The following is a 14458-nucleotide window of genomic DNA, read 5'->3' as shown; positions in this document are numbered from 1 at the left end:
ACTAAGAACAGGCACCTGGAGGTCAGCAATGGAATGTCCAAGGAGGTGAAAGTGTTCTGCCACCAGGCTTTGTGTCTTTCTGGATCTTACCTCAGATTGGTATTCTTTCATGTAGGGATTACCCCCACTTTTCCACGTTAAACAACAGAGAAGCACAGTAAGCAGATGATGTTATATGTGACATTGGTAGAGTTGCAGATGAATCAACCTCAGACATTATAATTTGTGTTATCTGGTCCAGAGATAATGTGCTCTGTATTGATGTTGGGGCATAGCAGGCATCCAGATCTACTAGAATAGAGAGGCAAAGAACAATGTCTGCCTATATCCTGTCCCCTTAGAACTGTGGAAGGGAGAAGCAGCCAGCTGGGTACCACAACAACAGGTAGGTGAAAACAGTACTCAGAGCCAGAAGGGTCCTTAAAATAATGTGTGCTATATGTTAGGTATTACAGGGATTGCAAGAACACCTGAAAGACTATGTAGCTTTTCAAATCCCTGATAATTAAGTTAATACAAAATACCCTAAAATTCACTACCATGAGTGACTGGAGGCAGCAAGGTTCCCAAAGCTCTGCTAGCTGGAGAACTATCCAATAAAAAATGCTTTAAATATTGAAAACAAAGGTTGAGGCAAAGTAAAGAGCTAAATGTGAGCAAAATCTATTACAATGTGACTCCCCTAATGCAGAAAAACAATCCTATCCCCCAAAACATCTTTATTTCAGTGCACCTGCCATCAGCAATGAGCCAGGCTAGGACTCTGTGGACCCCAGTGCAGCTGTTTTTAGCTTCCCTGCTGCCTGCTGCTCTGTGGCAGGTGACAGGAGCCTGCCCAGAGCCTGGGCCAATTATGGCAGGCAGCTGAGAGGCTGCAAACAGCTCCACTGAGGTCCACAGACCCTGGCCTAGTTAATTGCCAGTGAGAGGTGCATGCATACCTCCAAGCAGATGGCAGGGAAGCTGCAAGGGGCCCAATCCTTGTTGTGGCAGTGCAGCCATAGCCCCTTCCATGCCGTCTTTCCTGAGGTGTGCATGCCAAGCAAAATGCCTTTGTGTGCCATGCTCTGATATTATGGGTGTGCAAAGCAGCCAGTCAGTTCAGATTGAGATTCAGCCTGATTTGGGGGACAGTTATTTGATTTGCTGATTCAGATCACTGTCCCAATTTGATTTGGCCAAATCTGAATCTGAAGATTCAATTCTGATTCAGAGAATCAGTGATTCGGCCATAGACACAGCTTTATATGTTTTTTCTACATACCTTGATGTAACAGGTGCGACCCACAGGAGCTGTGGGGAGTGGGGGTCCCCTGCATGCTTAACAGAAGATCCAGGAGTGGACCAGAAGTACTTCCAGGTCCACTATTGAGTGTATGGGGGACACCCCCGCCCCCCCTTGGCTTGGTGATTGGCTGTGAAAGGACCCTGGGGTGCCCTCCAGACCCAGGAGGCACCAGTCACCAAGCCAGGGGAGGGAGAGTGGACTCAGAAGTGGACTGGAAGTACTTCTGGTCCACTTCTGAGTCCGCTGCCAAGCCAGGCATGTAGGGGACCTCCCCCCATGTGCCCATGGGATGCTCCATCTGCCCCATCATCTCAGCATTCATGAGCTGCTCCTAGTACCTTGAGGTATATAGAAAAAACATATAAAGCTGTGTCAGTGGCCAAATTATTGAATCTCTCTGAATCGAATTGGAGGCTTCTGATTTGATTTGGAGAGATTAATGGGTCTCCTGATTCAATTTGGATTCAGAGATTCGGCTGCCAAATCGGGCCAAATCTCCTCTGAATCGAATCAGTGACCGAAGCTTCACACAGCCCTAGCAGATATGCATGCTGGGGGTAGCTTACCCATGCACTAGAATTTGTATATCACTTCAAGGACACCTCCAAGACTACTGCACCAGGCAGCACTGTTCGGAGAGAAGGTTAGCAACCCTCAGTGATGAAAGAACAGGTTAAGGACTATTTAGAAAAGCTGGACATGTTCAAATCCATGGGCCAGATGTAATACATTTGAGGGTGCTGAAGGAGTTGGCTGTTGGCTTATGTGATTGCAGAGCCACTGGTCATTATCTCTGAAAACTCATGGTGATCAGGAGAGGTCCCCAATGATTGGAAAAGGGCATAATTACCCAGCCCCTCCAGATGTCATTACATGAGAATTTCAGCTTTCATGTGCGCCCCCCCCCCCCGGCCCTTGTCCTCCCTACCAGTCACCTAGGCATGAGGCCAAATTTTATATTTTTAAAATCTAATGTTTAAACCAGTCTCATGACATCGGGGGATCTTATGTGTGATTTTTCAACATTTGCGGTCAGCAGTATTAGGCATCTATTGCTTGTAGCCTGAAGATGTTAGGCCTGATTCAGCCCTCACAGTTTCATTTTGCTATAACTGTTGACTTCTGAGAGCCAGTGCAGATTTACATCAGCAGATCTGAAATCAAATTTAGGTACTCCAAGTTGTTAGATCCTTATTTTTGAGGATGAACCATATGTGATATGCTATGCCACAGCGGTTTACTTTTAATGCTGTCTCCATCAAGGAGTTGAGAGGCAGGCATTCAGTTACAGCTTAGGTAATTAAGTTTGTAAGGTCAATATGACATGCATGACAGATTCTAAAGAGCTACTGGTAAATCAGTTGGAAAGCTGTGCATTTATACCTTTCAAGTCATTGTTTTTACTTCCTGTCTAGAAATCAGATCCTAGTCAATGCTGTTAATCTTCGAGTTTTTAATAGGCTCTCTGTACCTAGAAAATTTAAAGATTTCTCAGCAAAGAAAACTGAGACTGTTTTTCTACCCTCATGTTGTTCCCAAGAAGTATAAATCTATGTGTGTGATGTAAAGTTTCTTGTTTCACAAGGAGGGAGTAGTCTAGCTTGTGTACTGGGGAGTCCTGGATATCCCATTATCCCAGTGAACTTATCAAGGGGTATGTACCACACTAACTGTAACTCCCTGAAGGGATGGGCAAAGAGTCAGCTGGTTGAAATTAGACCTTCACTCTGTGTTACATTTTGAAACAAAATTATCATTTTCCCTGTCCTTGTTCATCCATCCACCATGCCAAGCATCTAGCAACACTGGTTTCAGAAACAGTAGATCCAATAGGTGTGTTTTTTTATTAGGATTTTTAAGGACCTCTCAAATATTTCTATATCTAGTATGTATCAGATAACTTGTGTGTTTGGTCAGGACCAATTTACATCAGTGACTAAGGGTTTTGTATGAAAATGTGAATAGCTTGATATATGTGAAAGGCAATGTAGTTAGCATGTTAGTCTGAAATTTAGTGAAAAACAGGATATATTTGAACTTTATAGACCAACCAAAGTAGATATATAGCCCAAGGTTTTGTGACTTGAAGCTCACTTCATTAGATACTTTGCTCCCCCCTTGTGAGCACTGACACGGAAAGGGATCTTGTAGTCATTACTGACTCCAAGATGAACATGAGCTGCCAATGCCAGACCACATCCAGCAAAGCATCTCAAGCCGGTCCAGAGAGGTGCTACTCCCCCTCCACGCGACATTGGTCCGGACTTAATTGGAGTACTGTGTCCAGTTCTGGGCACCGCACTTTTGGAAGGATGTGGCCTGCCTTGAGAGGGTTCAGAGGAAGGCCACCCGCTTGGTTGGAGGGCAACAGGGCAGGCCCTATGAGGAAAGGCTGAGAGACCTGAACCTGTTCAGCCTCAGCAAGTGGAGGCTGAGGGGGAATTTGGTGGCTGCCTACATACTCATTAGGGGAGATCAGCAGCAAACAGGAAGGGTCCTATTTCCCCCAGCAGCACCTTGGGTGACGAGCAACAATGGCTAGAAGCTGCTGGAGAATAGGTTCAGGTTAGAGATTAGAAGGCATTGTTTCACTGTTAGGGTATCTAGGATCTGAAACCAACTTCCTAGGGAAATGATCCTCGCTCCTACCTTGGGTAAATTCAGAAAGAGGTTGGATGAACACCTGTCTGGGGTCGTGTGATCCCAGCGTGTGCTCCAACCAGTGGCGGGGGATCAGACTAGATGATCTGTTCAGGTCCCTTCTGACCCCTAACTACTATGAAACTATGAAAGGACATGCATAAAGCAAAGTATAAGAAGAAAAAAAGTAAGATATAAAAGACAAGGGAAAGAGACCAGGGGAGGAGAGGGGGAAGGAGGCAATGCTGGGAGGGGCAAACAAAAAAGCAGAAAACCTACAGAAACAAAGGAATCACAAAAGTGATTCCAGGTAACAGGGTAAGAATGTGTAGTTCCTGCTTAAACCATACTTAACATAATCGAGTTTCTGCATGATTTCTTGTTCCACAGTTTCTCACTGTTTTTGAAAAGTTTACTATCTAAGAATAGCCACCCTCAGGTCAGTGATAGTGTGTTCAGCAAGGCTAAAGTGTGCTGCCACAGGCTTGCGGGGTTTTTTGCAGCTGATGTCAGAACAGTTGTCTTTCATGTAGAGATCACACATTCTGTTCAATGTAGACAGCAGAGGGGCACTGTATTCAGGTGATGGTATATATAATGTTGGTGGAGCTGCAACTGAATGAATCTCAGATGTTATAATCTATGTTATTCAGTCTGATGATGATGTGGTCTGTATTGGTGTTGGGGCACAGAAGACGTGGGTCTGTTGCAAGGCCTAGTGCTTCAGTGAGACTGCGAATTAGGTAGCCTGTTGCTTGAGAGATGATGTTTGAGGTTAGGGGGCTGGACATAAGCCAGGACATATTTGTCTCCAAAAGATACCTTGAGACAGGCATCCTTTTACAGGAGAGGCTGATGGTTATTAATGGAGGAGTTTGTGGTTGTTAATGATGTATCTAAGGTGTTCAAGCTGGGTCTAGGTAAGAACCAGAGAGACTCTGTTGCCCTTGTTCCAGAGTTAGTATTGTAACAGGTCAGAGCAGGGCTTGAATCTGGCTTTGTTGATCTGAGTGGCTACAGGTTTGGGATTGTATTGTAATTGTAGGAATTACAGTTCTCCTGATCTTTAAGGTGTGCTTCTCGCTCAGTGAGATGGGAGCAGATGTGGTTGTAATGTAGAACTTTGTTGTAGACAATATATCTAGCAGCATGATTAGGATGAACATAGCTGTGGTGTTCGGTCACTTTCCAGCAGAATGGGGTGACAATGTGGCCATGGTAAACCTTCACCATAATGTCTAGGAAATGAATTTTCTGGGTGGAATATTTCAGAGTTAGTTCAATGGAAGGGCTGAAGTTGTTAAAGACCTGGTGGAAATTCTTCAGGGATTCCTTCCCGTGTGTCCATTTAATGAAGATATCATTGATGTACCTTAGGAAGATAATGCGGATGAGAGAGCAACTGAAGAGGAAACAGACTTCAAGGTCTCTTATAAATCTGTTGGCATATATGCATCATTATTTATGGAAGGAGCCTACTAAATTATATCAGCAAAGTTAAAAGAACAGATGTGAATTACCAAAGTTTCACTGACATCAAATAAGACACTTTACATTATCTGAGAATCTGTCCCATAGCATTTACCATTTAAGCTAGTAAAACTAGGAACAGAATTTGGCTCGCTGTCTCTGATGGTAACATGTATTGTAAAGTAGTCTGCATAGCTTCATAAGGCTATCATACATTCAATACTAACACATGCTTTTAAACACTAATATCTGTTAGATTATCAAGGGATACTCACATCTAAGGTTTAATGGGTGAAGCAATATAGTTAACATTTTTCCTCTCTGATCCACTTTGTTCTCATGGCATTCTGAGATCTGAAAAAGGACAATTCATTCATCCCTACTATTCTGGATATTAAGAGAATCACAAGCCTTGAATGTTATTGGCCCACAAAAACATGGCCATTCTTCATTTTCATTTCAAGTAAATATCCTTTTGTGGGATTCATAATTTAGACATGATAAAATTGCTCCAGGCTAAGTCTTATTATAATAATCTCCCAAGAGCAAATCTGTTTACCAAGCTTGCCTGTAAAATAATATGATTGCAAATATTAGGTTGCAAAAGAAAAAAATGTGCAAGCCATCCATAATGGACTGTAGTGTTATGGACTGTGGTGTTGAAATATTAAGCATAGTAAATGTTTTCCATGTTACTTTATATGTAACTGAGCATGTCTACATGAGATGCTGACTGCATAATAGCCAAAAAATACTGTGCAGTAGCACATCACTGCATGGACACTGCTAATATGCTACTATGCAGTATTAGTAGGCTACTGCACAACGCATAAAAGACATTCGCCAGCACTACTGTGCAGTAACTCCAGTTACTGACCATTTATTTAGTATTTGCTAATACTAAATAAATATATTTGCTAATACTAAATAGATGCACAGTAACAACTACACAGTAGTATCTCATGTAGACACACCCACTGAGTATGTATTAATTTTTTTAATATGCATTAGATGACAGTCCTCATTCAGTTGTTTCTGGATACTACATCAAATATATAAATATTACTGCACACTGACCTCTGTAAGACCCTGACATAAGGACAGAAAAGAGACATTATTTGGCTAAACTAGTCATGCACCTAAGATTCAAAAAATTTAATTGTGAGTGGAATATTGATCCCACCACCATTTCTGTTTCCCTCTCTAGCAATCATTCATCCCCATCATCTCACCAGTCTATTCTTTAAAGCTGAACAGCTACTTATTTCTGTCTGGCCCTCTGCCCCTGATATTTTTGGCTCTTATTCATATCTAAGCCACTTTCATCTGTCCCATTAATTCTTGAAAAACCTTGTACAGAGCCAGTCCATTATCCCTGGCATGACAGCTAGTCCCTCTCTACTCTGCTTTCTTTTCCTCTGCAGATTGCTAAGTCTTTGGTGTAGAGGAAGCTTTTCTTGTTCAGTGATAGTTGCTAGGTAGCTTCTTGTTTCCATTGTTGTTGACTGTTCTCAGTCACTGAATCCATCAAAGTAGCCCTTATAGAGGACATTTGCAACCATTTCAAAGCAAACAGAGCTGGCGGGTAAATTGCAAACAGCAAGGAAGCAGCCTTAAAAAGACAAAAAAATAGAAAAATAAAGAAAGGGGATACTAAGAGACACAAAAAATATCATTGATTCTTTGCTGATGTGAAACTTTCACATGGCAGTATCCATAAGGAATACCTTCTACCATTTCCAGTTAGCGAGGAGATTCCCTCCCATGCAGGTAAATAATGAACTAGACCTATTTGTGGACCACTTTGTCCTCTTCCATCCAGACTAAAGCAACACAGTCTGCCTGGGAATGAAGCCATCAAGTCCGCAGGAAATTCCAACTAATTCAGAATGCTGTAGCATGTCTTCTCACCAACACAGGCAACCATTAACATATGTATCCTCTCCTCTCCTTACTGTATAACAGTAAGTCCAAATCAGTGTCTTGATTCTTATCTTCCATCTGCTTAATGGTCTGGGACACCCGTATCTGAAAGATCACTTATAGCTCCAAGATGCAAACTATGGTTAGCAGGGTGGATTTGATTTAAATCGTTATTTAAATCACTGCTCAGGAAGCCTTGATTTAATCATTGTTTTCTACAAAAAGTGCATTCTTGTTGTTGGATATCCTTTATTCATTTAATTTCTTGAAACTTTGTGTTTTTAGAGAGAGGTAAGGGCTTGACTGTGTGTACACAAACTTGCAGAGAGAGAATAGGGCTGATGGGTGGATAATCAGGTCTGTTTATCTCTCATCTCTATATACTGCTGTTAACAAGGATGTTATCTCTGGAAACAACAAACTCTCCCTGTGCCTGAAGAAGGGCTTGCAAAGAACAATTTTTCCAACTATTTAGTTGGTTCAATAAAATATATCACATCTACCCAAAGAACCTTGTCTGCCTGTGATCTCTGGAGACACAAATCCACAGTTTGAAAACTAAAACTAAGCATCACGGAGATGCTTAATGGGATCTTCTAGACTGAGCACTAAATCCCATTGGGTAGAGTGGTTTTCTTTAATCTTTATTTGTCTATAGAGGAGCCTCTGGAACCCCCATATATAGCACATGGCCTGTTATGACCTATTTATAAAACTTCTAAAAAGGTTACATGAATATATTGTCTCAAGTAGTACATAATTAGAAGATATAATCCCCATTCCATGATGATATAATTGAGCTTTAACATATCTTAAATTAAAACTATCTTTATATATATATATATTTTTAAAGCATCTTAACAAAAAATATAAAAATATTATTAAATAAAAAAAGATTTAAATAATAACATTTGATTTTTAATTTAAAAAAAAAATGTTGATTTTTATCCACCCACCCTGGTGGTTAGTTAATCCAACCCTGAAGCTCTTGTTGTCATAAGGCCATGCCAGAACTTTCTTGGGGACTATGCTGAAACTTCAGTGAAGTCCCACAGGAACTAAGGACCATCCCAAAACTTAGCACCTTACACTTCAAAAACAACATGCACTTTCTCCTCCTTGCTTTCTCCAGTGAGTGCAGATTAGTGTGTGCATATATATATTCAAAACAAGGCAAAGGGGTAGGATGAGAGAGACCCACATGTGGCAGATGCAAGTCACTTAATTTAAGGCATTATTAGAAGGTACTCGCATACTATAGTAATGAAGGCTATACGAGAAGAATAGTTCTATAGCTAGGGGAAGGAAGCATTTACTTGGGTAAAATAAAATTTAAGAAGTACTTTACAACACAGGATAATAATGATGCCTCACTCACTTCAATGTAGCATTTTTTCACAAGAAGTCCTCTGTGTACTTTGTAACGGAGATAAATGTATTATTCCCATTTTACAGATGGGAAACTGAAGTACAAAGAAAGGAATAGATTTGCCCAAAGTAGCCCAAGAGGCCAATAGGAAAAATAATCCTGCTCCACTGCTTTATCCATGGGTTTTCAAGAGAAAAAGAAAATAGAGTTGCACTGACTTGTATTAGGTGACTGATTAATTTGAATCATCAATATTAAATCTTTTTCCTCCCTCTTTTATGTTCTAGTAAGGTTACCTTAAATTCACTGCAGTTAGTGTCTTGACTAATGTATCAAATACTTTCTGAAGCAATATTTTTCCTTGATGAATGCTGTGATGGAATTAACCATCGGAGACTGTGTTTCAGCTGTTATCATACTTTATTGAGTCACTGGTTTAAAATTATTTCCTCAGTCCTGGAGATTCCCCAAGGCTAAAAGAGCAGCAGCCTTTCACCTCATTGGTCTACTGGTCCAGGTGTATGCATAAGCCCATTTCCTGCAGAGGAAATAAGTTTAATGAATACAGAGCTCATTTAACAACAAAGCTTCAGATCATTCAAAATAGAGGGGAAGCAAGAAACATGCCACACTTGAAGGAAAACTTCTGTGATTATTTGTAACATCACAGCTAAAAAATAAACCCAATCTTGTAAGCGAACCTACTGCAAATGTGGACCCTACTGCCCCTGTACAGTGCTGCTGAGCTTAGCTGGGACAGAGCAATGAAACAAAAGTTTCTGACAGTGCATCATGCTTCAAGATTACATGTGCATGGTAGCACAGGGAGACACTTACCTGATTAAACAAACCTGTGTTGTATTTACATTGTTGGGGGGAAGAAAATTATCACTGTTTCAGTGTATTCATTAAAGGTCCAATCTGGCAACTTGCAGTGGCGTCAGTGGAAGCTCAGAACCATCAGCACCTTTCAGATCCAAGCCCATACCCCTTGCGAATGGTGCTCTTGTCTCCTTCAGTGAGAGCTGACATTTTTTAGATACTTCATCAGATTGGATCTCCCACTGGGAAATGGAATGAGACATAGGAAATGCATCTCGCCACTGGAATGCATGGGAAAGCAGTGATTTCAAAGTAAGGTAAAATCTATTTGTTTAAAAATGGCAGAGGAAGAGTGTGTTAATTCAATAATAGTTTAACTGCTGTCATAGTAACAATAATATAGTGAAAATAAGTGCTTCAGTCTAAAAAGTCTCCCATTTTCTATGTATCCCAGTGGTGAGATGCCTTTCCTGTCTCTTATAACTTATCATGAAGCTATTCTTTGTTTGATTATTCTTTATTCTATATCAGACAAAGTAGTGCTTTCTTTGTACCACTTTACTCTTTCTTTTAGTTGGATGTAATGATCTATGAGTGTAGAGAGAGAAGCATGGATCCAAAGGCACTGTGGCCCTAAACAAGTCACTTTTATTTTGGGCCTTTGTTTCCCCCTTTTTTTTGAATGAGTGATGGGTTCACCCTTATTATGGTCACTTTATGCTGGGTAAAACCAGAACCACATAGACAACCAGGTGAGATTTCACTGGTGAAGCACTGAGGAAGATAAGACTGTTTCTCCAGGACCTGTTCATAAATCCTGTGGAGAAGTCAAGCTACAGACAGGGTTGTGGGCACATGGTGCAGGGAGTAGATTTGAGATTCCAGGCAGGTACTGCAGTCAGTAAGGCCCATGGAGAAGGCTGCCAATTCATACAGCAGGGCTGTACAACTGGTGGACTATGGGCCACATCTGGCACCCAAACAGTTAACCTGCAGCCCCCAGGTTCCTGGTCCAAACACTGCTCCCCCATTGCTGCCACCGCCAGTCTCCAGGCTCTTCCTCCTCCTCCAGCTTCTGCTTCCTGGCCCTATCCTTGGGGGAAGGGTGGGGAAGCACAGCCTCTTGGGCTGAGGGAGCCCAGTTCAGTGGCTCAGGGGGACTCAAGGACACCATGTAGTGCAGTGGGTCAGAGGGGCCCTATATGGCATAGTGCAGCATGGAGTGCAGGGTGAAGGGGCACTGGCACAGGACAGGAGTCCTGTGTCCTATATTCACTCAGGAATTGGACAGCCCTGACCTAGAAAACAACTAATCCCCAAAGCAGTCCCAGACCAGAACTCAGCAAAGGTATAAGGCTTCCCCTGTGCTATAAGTCTTGTGCTGTGCACACCAGAATCTTTTCCTGTGTACCTACCTGCCTTGTAGGGGGATAGTGAGGGTTAAGTAGTATTTTTATGCCAGTCCCTGGTTATTATTAGAATCACATTAACATTGTGCTTCCATGTTTATATATCCATCATGACATTAGCCTGTTAACCATGCTTAAGCAAAGAAAATTAAAAATAATTTGACATCATGGGCTAGACTATAATGATTGGGAATCACAGCGCTGAAGGCTCTGGTGATGTTTTGGCATAAAAAGTATTTGCCAATATGTACTCACCACATTAGTGGTATGAATTACCTTTAGCTATTGTTCCTTTCAGATATTCATGGTGCCTTTCCAATTGCACACTTTTTCTATTATATTGTGTTCTTTTAGTTAGAGAAAGAAACTGATAGGTTCTAAGAAGAAAACATAGGCATTGAGGCATGGGTGTAACAAATGTAGTTCTGTTGAAGTCAGCAGAGTTACACTGGTAGTTATATCATTGCTCATATTCATTATTAATTTATTCATGGAAATACATCTCACAGTTTCTTTCTGATGGAAGTGGAGGGGAAATAACATTTGGATCCTGGATTTTGTCTTTATATGTAAGACCCCAATCTTACAAACCAGGGGTTGGCAACCTACAGCCCATAGACTGCATCTGATTCGATGCATTAGATCTAGCCCACAGATATGGGGCTTCAGTGGTATTTGGCAGTGGGGGCTTCAGCAGCACTAAGAAATAGCAATGCTTCAGTGAGGGAAAGCAGTAGGGGGTATGGTACACTTCCCCTGTATCATGGGAAGAAGCAGCAGTGGCAGCCAGGTGCAAGTGCCTACTGTCCTGCTTCTGACCTGCGCTGGGTCATACCAGCCCACAGCCTGAAAAGATTGCCAACCGCCGCCATAAGCACTTACAAGGTGTGTAATGCATGTGAGAAAATTTATGAATACAAGTAAGTGTGTGTAGACCTGGTGAATAACAGCATCTTGAAGATCATAAGGAAGTGCAGCTCAGCACTGGATTCTCCCATACACCCCATCTGTATTGTGATACTCGGGTGTTGCAAAATGACAGATTGCAGGTATACAGCAGAGAATTCCCCTGATGCACAAGGGTGACCAAGGAGGTAAAGCTAGCTCTTGAAACAGTTCCTGGTGAATACAGATAGAGAGCACGGTGGTATTGCAGAGCAAAGCTCTACTAAATATATCCTCCAGCAACACGTTAGAGTAGGATCCCAGCTTCCATTGGGGCTAGGTACTGCATGAAGAAGCCAGACTATTTCCTTCCGACTTTCTCTTCTACATAGAAGTGGCACTCAGGTAATGTTCAGAATTTGGCCCTTAGATTTTTCTTGATACTTTCCACATGCGGAGTCCATTTGTAAAATAATAATGATGACTATTGTCTTGATCAACAAAATCTATGAGTTTATTGTATTTTCTGGCATTGACAGAGGATGGTTTCATCTGTTATCTGTCAATACCACTGTGCCACAAGTTATGGAGGATTTGATCTATTTGATTTGATCAGTCTCCCTCATAGGACAGAATGTTTTCTGCATTATTTCCTAAGAACCAGGATGAGCTAACCTCAATACATTTCTTGGGTACGCAACGTAAGTTTGAATCTACAAATCTTATTTTCTTAGATTGAAAAAAAGGTTGATTTTCCAATTTTTTCATTGTTTTGAAAACAAAACAAAATGTATTGATCCAGATCATATTCCACATATTGGGTATCTAAGTAAACTCAGACACCCAAATGCAATCCACCATTCAAGTTCCTGAAATCATGAAAGGTACCTCCTTTTGTAACATACTATTATCTTACCCTTAAGATTGAGTCAGAAAAAACACAAACCTAGTAATGTTTTTGTTCAAGCTGAATTTTTTTAACTCATGTTTTTTGAGTGTATTGGAATCAGCAAAAAGAGTTCACTTATCCCTACCTGTAAAATACACGTAATTATAGATTATATGTGCAATGTAAAGCAGAAGTTTACTAGCATAAAAAATAGGTTTCATTTTGATCAACAGTCAGGATCAGAAATAAATTACACTCTCTCTCATATATACACAATCACATGTAGACAGTATTTAATATGGCATAGCATAATAATAATGAATTTCTTTCCTTGAAGTAATCTGCATCTACAATAGGTTACTTAGGGAGAAAGGTTACTAGACTAGACAGCCCATCAGTTAAATTTGATAAAACAGTGTACGTTTACTATATATTTACTTTAAATATGTATCATTTTAGGTTTCTGCAGAATGAGACACAATTTTTCTTCTCAGAAAGCAAGACATATATTATCTTTAAGAAATAATAGTAAACTTTAAAAAGAAAGAAGGATGCACAATTATTTTCTGCTCTGCATCATTGATTTTCATTGAAGTTGTGTGCTTGAAAACTGACCTCGGTTGTTATTTCACTGAGACTGCTGGGGTCCTTTAGAGTGCAAAAACAGAATTTATAAAGACCTAAGACCACACCGAAGCCAGGACTATAGCCAGAGGCCTGGTAACTCCTACAAACTGAAACCAGTCTATAATCTATCATGCCATTGCTGGGAGGATATTAATACTAGCATTTAGAATTGCAGTCATGTGTCTTACAATCCCATGTTTGTATCTGCAAGTCAGATGACCAGTTACAAGTTGTGACTCCTCTGTATCACATTATTTAAAAGAGAAGTGATGGCAATAGTACAGTTAGCTATTAAGACACTCAGGCCTTAGAGGGAAAAGGGAAGACAATGGAGTCCTTATTAGTTCTCATCCTACGAATCACTCCCTTATGTGGTTAAAACAGAAGGAGAATTCACCTATTAAAGTGAATAATTGTGCCTGTTGGGCAAGCCTTTACAATTATTTCACCATCCATCTAGACCTCTTTGATTGTATTAAGGATAGTTACATTCTCTGTGGAATATTGCTTGCTTCAGTTAGTAGGCATGACTTTAAAATCAGTACATTCATCAGGAACTAGCTATGTTTCTACCATGTGATTGCCTGCTTTTTTAATAGCTGATGAATTAAGTAGATAAAAATATTTAAAGCCTGGACCACAAAAGACTGTGGTTTTAGTGATTCCTTGAAGACAAATTAAGTGATGGCTGTTGCTAGTAAACACCCTGGCCTGGTAAACGTCTAGGCCTCAGGTAGAATGAGTACCTTTCAAACCTCTTTTCCTCCTAATGCAAGGCTGATGCCTCACTTTTAAACTTTCCTAATGTATTTTTCTGAGGCTGACCAAGTAAATGTAAGTTAATATACAAACCATAGAGACAGGATGGCTCCAGGATTTGATAATGCCATGGAATCAAAGCCTTTCTCCTTCAGATTACTGGCCAAAATGATGCTTAAAGCGGTTCGTTTCTCTGGAGGCCACCAAAATCACAGACACACACTCATCAGATGGCACAAAAGGTGTATTTGCAAATAGAGTCAGAGCAGAGTCAAGAACTCAGATTACTCTGAACCCACCAAGGAATTTTGTAGGCTGTATTTATCTTTTTCCTCCTGGGCACGTGTGCAGAAACAGGAACTCTTACAGCTCACTTC

The 14458-nt window shown here is 40.8% G+C and overlaps 1 protein-coding gene across 3 annotated transcripts in view; it reads left to right on the top strand.

The window, feature by feature from the left end:
* The window catches only part of DLC1 (DLC1 Rho GTPase activating protein), a 408242-nt gene that overhangs the window by 333755 nt on the left and 60029 nt on the right, over positions 1-14458 (top strand). The gene's annotated exons all lie outside the window — the stretch shown is intronic.

This window comes from Crocodylus porosus, unplaced genomic scaffold, assembly GCF_001723895.1.
Source record: "Crocodylus porosus isolate Cpor-Errol unplaced genomic scaffold, CroPor_comp1, whole genome shotgun sequence".
Classification (NCBI taxonomy): domain Eukaryota; kingdom Metazoa; phylum Chordata; order Crocodylia; family Crocodylidae; genus Crocodylus; species Crocodylus porosus.
Note: the sequence above shows the minus strand (reverse complement) of the source record. Positions and strands in the feature narration are given on the sequence as shown.